General features: G+C 33.1%; 2 long non-coding RNA genes across 2 annotated transcripts; one reads left to right on the top strand and one right to left on the bottom strand.

Annotated features, from left to right (window-relative positions):
- Window positions 1–1,802: 1,802 nt before the first annotated feature.
- On the top strand, window positions 1,803–2,253 carry LOC118680958 (uncharacterized). The gene is made up of 3 exons (XR_004976601.2): window positions 1,803–1,905; window positions 1,990–2,097; window positions 2,180–2,253. It is a non-coding gene; the product is annotated as an uncharacterized lncRNA (long non-coding RNA).
- Window positions 2,254–2,290: 37 nt separating this feature from the next.
- On the bottom strand, window positions 2,291–3,013 carry LOC138857446 (uncharacterized). The gene is made up of 3 exons (XR_011396524.1): window positions 2,517–3,013; window positions 2,419–2,459; window positions 2,291–2,364 (listed from the first exon to the last, which is right to left on the bottom strand). It is a non-coding gene; the product is annotated as an uncharacterized lncRNA (long non-coding RNA).
- Window positions 3,014–5,578: the final 2,565 nt, after the last annotated feature.

Here is a 5,578-nt window from a genome sequence, read left to right as displayed (position 1 = left end):
ACTTTGTTTTGCAGATTTTAAATCAAATGCCAAATATCAATACAATTTAAAAACGTTGACGAGAATTAAAATTAAAAAGAGGTATTTGTTGCAGCCATTAATCAATATGAGCAGAGTTTAAAAATTTGCTTAAAACTTTTAATTGACAAAGGCCGATAGTTAACAGCCAATGCGTTTGCGCTTGCTTTCAGCTATGACTGCGAAAAAATGGTCTGGTTTTAGCGGTCTAGTGACACTGCAGAGTGAGTCAATTCATTTGCCATCTTATTCCCGCATATTGGTACCCTTATTAGGTGGGCCGGTTTACCAACTGAAATGCTGTTAAACCTTTCTATGTACTCCTGGACCAATTTAATTTTGGATTCGTAAGCCGATATTGCCTTAAGTGCTGCATGACTATTGTTTAGAATGATGATGATGATGATGATTAGCTGAATCCGATTACTGCAATGAAGGTTTATCTATTAGCTCGGGGAGTATTGTGCATGTACCCACTATGCCCATCGTTAGCGTGGAGCATGTCCGCATTGCACACGTCATACAAATATATGTAAGCCTTTGCAATTTCGAGAATCGCTGCTCAAGAGGCAAATTTGGAAGATTTGGTCTATGACAAATTTCAGCGAACAATGGAGGGAAATTAAAAAAGAAGCTACGGACAAAAGAGACATCCAAGATAGATCACCGTGATTTGGTATACCGTGACCTTAAAAATAATATAAGGAATTGGTTCTAGAATAATACGGCCAAAAACCAAGTTATCAGTCCCTATGTATTGTACATTTTACCAAACATATCTTCATCATTAGCAGATATCGTCCAAGAGTGAAACTATGCCAAAGAAGCAATTGTCATTACTGATAGTCAAGCAGCACTTTAGGCAATATCTTATGAAATCTGCATTGATACTGGAGTGCATAGTAACGCTTAATGGTGTAGCTATAAGGTTAAGTTTTAAGAAAAACGATATGGGTAATCATCGGCCTAAGGAAGCGGCGATAAGGTGTCTGTCGATTCTGCGAAGAAAAAGTTTATTTACCAGGAAGATGCATCTGCTAAGAATACATTAACATTCATTACCCCAGTCACGTTGTTCGGCTTCCTTAATGCACTTGTATTGGATGAGGTACTATAGACCAGAAGCGCATAAGCAAGTATACTAACATTCGAACTACTTGTACATCTATATATAGAATAAAAATAACATGTCACGACATGTCCGAGGTAAACTCCAAAACTACTTAACCGATTTTAGTCAAATTATAATTTTAAGTAAAATTTGATATGGAAAATCAATTCTTTTTTTGATTAAAAAATATTTGTATCAATGATTATCAAAATTAAGCCTCAAGTAAAATCCCTTGGTTTCTTACGGTAGAGACTGTCAAATGGTTTTCGTACTACAATAAAAGCTCTGGAAAGTATGTCCCTTTTAACCACTCACTTGCCAATAGATAAATGTATTTATTAAATGACAACCAACAGTATTGTAATAATTTCACTAAAACTTGTTCACTATATACTAATAAATTAAGTCTATTTCACGAATTAACAAAAGTGCTTACATTGTTTTTTTTACTAAGCTGTTCTATGCTTTTCTTTTCATCTCAAAAGAATTAAGTCACAAGATGACGGTATAGTGCAATTTGTTCTTGTAACAATTGTCGTAACCTAAACCGAAAAAAAAATAACGGTAAATACTTGTAGTAATCTTGTATTTTTCAATTTTGTCTTGACATCCATTGCTAGCAATAACCTGTCATTTTGGTGGTTCGACAGAGCTGTTTTCATTTCTACAGAAAGTTTGGAGCGGCAAAATGTATATACATAATTTCGGTCGGATGATGATATTCAAAACATAAATTTTAATAAAACTTGGAAAATCCTTACTAAATACATATGTAGGTATGTTTATTAATATTTTAATGTTATCAATGCTCATATTTATTTATTGAATTGGTAAATAACATTATGCAAAAATTATTTAAGGCTTAACTCATTATAGCATCTTGTAACAGATATGTTACAAACCCTTTCCGAGCACTCAATACGGTGAAAAAAGAAATTTGTTAATTTTTACTTGATGTGAGATCACTGGTACGAAGCGATTTATACAATTTCAGGTTATTTATTTTTTTAACACATGGCATTCTGCCAAGAACGTTATTTCAATTTCAAGTTCGGGTTCGAAGGTGACGATGATAGGATTGCCCATCCCGATTTTAAGTCGGAGACCAATGTTTAGACTCCAAGACCGATTTTGAGCAGGGCGATGGACACTTTGATAGTGCCTTAGAGCAATCATCCATATTTCCAATTGCTACTCAGCCAGGTGGATAACAATAAGATAAAGAAGAATGTCGTCTGGAAGAAAAAAAATATTAAACTCAATTTTTTTTACAAGAACGGAAGAACTACCTGCTGATATTTAGAACTTAGAAACGCCCGTCCAGTTTTTTCTAAAAATATTTTCCCAAGAATTATTCCAGAATATCGCTGACCAAACCAATACTTACATTATACACAAGGATCCCATCAAGAACTTTCACGTGTCCGAAATCGACATCCAGCAATTCCAAGAGTGACGAACCATTGAAATTATGAAATCGGAACAACTTTCATAAAGGAAACGATGTCAGCTAAGAAATTTAAAAAGTTGAGCCAATTTATGCACTTCAATGACAATTCTAAGGTGTTTCCTCGCCAGCATTCCAACTCGGATACGGTGTTTAAAATTCGACCACTAGTGACTCAATTAAACGAAACATGTATGTAAATTTCGCTAAAGAATCAGCTTTGTGTGGATGAACAAATTTATTCAACGAAAGCAAGAAATAACTTGAAAAGGTATAATCGCAAAAAGCCGAAAAAATGGGGAAATAAAATATTTCTACTTTGCGATTCACGTACAATTTGAAGTAGAATCTGGAAGGCTTTATTTTGACAACTATTTTTCGTTGTTGTCATAGATAGAATATTTTGACTTAGGAAGAATACGATGGATAAAGATATTTTTAAAAATGCTCGTGGACACTCCGTCGAATATGTTGGAAATGTAGGAGGAACAGATGTATCTACCATTCTCTGGAAGGGCAACAATTCTATCATGTGGTTTTGATAATGAGCTACCGAAATTCAAAGTAAAGCGCTATGAAAAGGCTAGGAAAAAATATATTAACATTGAAAGATTTTTCAAAGTAGCGAGTATAATCGTCACTGGTTAGATCTTGCAATGTCTAATTCTTGGTTCTTATACAAAAGAATTCGGAAAGAGAAGAATGAGGAGGGCAATCAGTTGTCATCAGCTAAATTTCGTTTAGAAGTTACTACGATCTTGTGCAAGTACAAAGACAACTTTAACACGTAGGGCTGTTCAGAAGTAAAAGTAAGCGTCCACATGCAATGGAGTGCCACAAACGTGGTGTAGCTTTATGCTACAACAAGCATAACAATTGGTTTAAATATTGTCATACCAGCTAATGTGTTTGTTTCATTTTACACAATGTAACATATCTGTCACACTCTGTCTGTTCCTCCCCAAATAAAACAAAAATTTTAAAAATTGTACAGCACAACGACAAACTTGGATATTGCCGATCAAAATGTTAGGGAGTGTTTCTACCGATTCAATTGTTTTAAATACTCGTCGTCCTCTTCATAATTTTGCTCGGACACGAAAGATAATGTATATGTTGTTTTTAGCAAATTTGCTTAATTATCCGCCGTAATCGAAACGATTTAATTAAAATTAATTTTATATTTAATAAGCATTTGTATTACTTCAGTGATTTGATCGCCGCTTATATATTGTGAACTTATTCCAAACCTGTTTCGGGACATACACGTTGCACTGTCTATTGTCAAAGACAATAATTTAGTTTTGACCTGTCAGGATATATGCGCTTTTATATTATTTGCCACTATTTCGAAAGTGGCTTTGCAGTCAATCCATTCAGTGTAATTTATTTTCCATCTGCAGCTCTAAGACCTTTACAAATTGGGTCCACGATACTCCTCATGTTTGGAGAATTTAAAACATTAAGAGGAATGCTGTCTTCCGTTACTAATCCAAAATATGTTCGTAAGAGCTCTTTTTTAATCACCTCAATTTTTATTTTATTTTTTTCGTATTGTTTTAATTAGGGACGATAATGATGGGGAGTTATCAGAGTTCCCAATAGTCAACAAATTAATTTTATGCCGTTTAATTATATGTGACTTTAAATTAGATAATATAGACGATTACATATATTGCTTACGACTATGCCCACTTCTTTTTTATTTTCAAAATGCGCCAACATTTCACTTGACATTGTTTAAGTTGCTCCTTCTGTTAACACATTAAAATCTAAATCTCGAGCACATCAATTTTTGCGACTAGGCAGCAGGCAAAAATTTTACCGTAAAATCAAATGAAGCAAACAGTCGACGAAAGTTGCTACGTTTAATTCTACTGCTTACCGAAAGGAAGAGCAACAAAAATCAAAATCAGCAAACAAGAGACGCGCATCAATTTTGCGTCTGCAAGAAATTAAAACGGCGACAGTTGCTGCTACTTGATATTTGTAACTGTTTTGCTGCTGCTTCCACTGCGACATTATTAATTTTATATATTTTATTATTTATTAAACCCCAAAAACTTTAACTTTATTGTCTTTAAGTAACAAAAAACACAACATGTAATTCAAAACACTAAAAAGCATTTACAATCCAAAATAATTTCGCGCAAAAATAGTGATCGGTATATCGTTTTAGAAGGATTTTAAAAGAAGTTTCCGTGTCTTTGGGATGAAAATGACATTACATATAATTTTATTAATAGACGCCCTGATGCTTTAGATTGCGTACAGCGTGATTTAAATTTGGAAACTGATTTATGTATGACACAAAGCGGTTTGGAAAGTAAAATTGCAAAAAATATGTTCCTATGAAAAGAAACAAAAATTACGTTACAACTAATACAAAATTGCTAATAAGTAAATTACCATACTCCTACGATGAAATTGCTTTTATAAAAGTAAATGTGCCGCTACATGAATGCTCAATATGTGAAGAAAAGCTTTCCAGTTTTAGTGTGCATCTAATTGTTTCCAAAGCTAGTATGTGGCCAGTATTATAGTGCTCCCACCAAAAAAAGTTATGGGCAATTTCTTCATTTGCAACACCTATATTTGCATTCATTGATACAATTTTAAAATCCAACCTGACAATTTGAATATATCGATATACTTGTAGTTTGTTTAAACAAGAAAGTGATTTTTCTTGAGCAAAACTGTATATGTTTTTTTTCGTTAGATTTTATTTATTATTTTTGTACATTTTCTTATATCTATATTGCATTTTTCACACCACCATGAGGCATGCAACTAGACGAGTTACTGCTTTTTTTGGGTGTTCGGTTCCCTAGGAGGCCTATTTTCACCCATATACTTTAAAACTAAATAACAAAATTATATAGAATAAATAAATAAAAACAAAACGAAAATATTTAAAAAATTAATTTTACAATAGTACTTATAAAAATACAATTTATGTGCAAACATTTCCAACAGTGGAAATCTAACAAAAACCCTGAGAA

Source organism: Bactrocera oleae, chromosome 5 (assembly GCF_042242935.1).
Source record: "Bactrocera oleae isolate idBacOlea1 chromosome 5, idBacOlea1, whole genome shotgun sequence".
Taxonomy (NCBI): domain Eukaryota; kingdom Metazoa; phylum Arthropoda; class Insecta; order Diptera; family Tephritidae; genus Bactrocera; species Bactrocera oleae.
The sequence above is the reverse complement of the archived record's forward strand: the minus strand, read 5'-3'. Positions and strand labels throughout refer to the sequence as shown.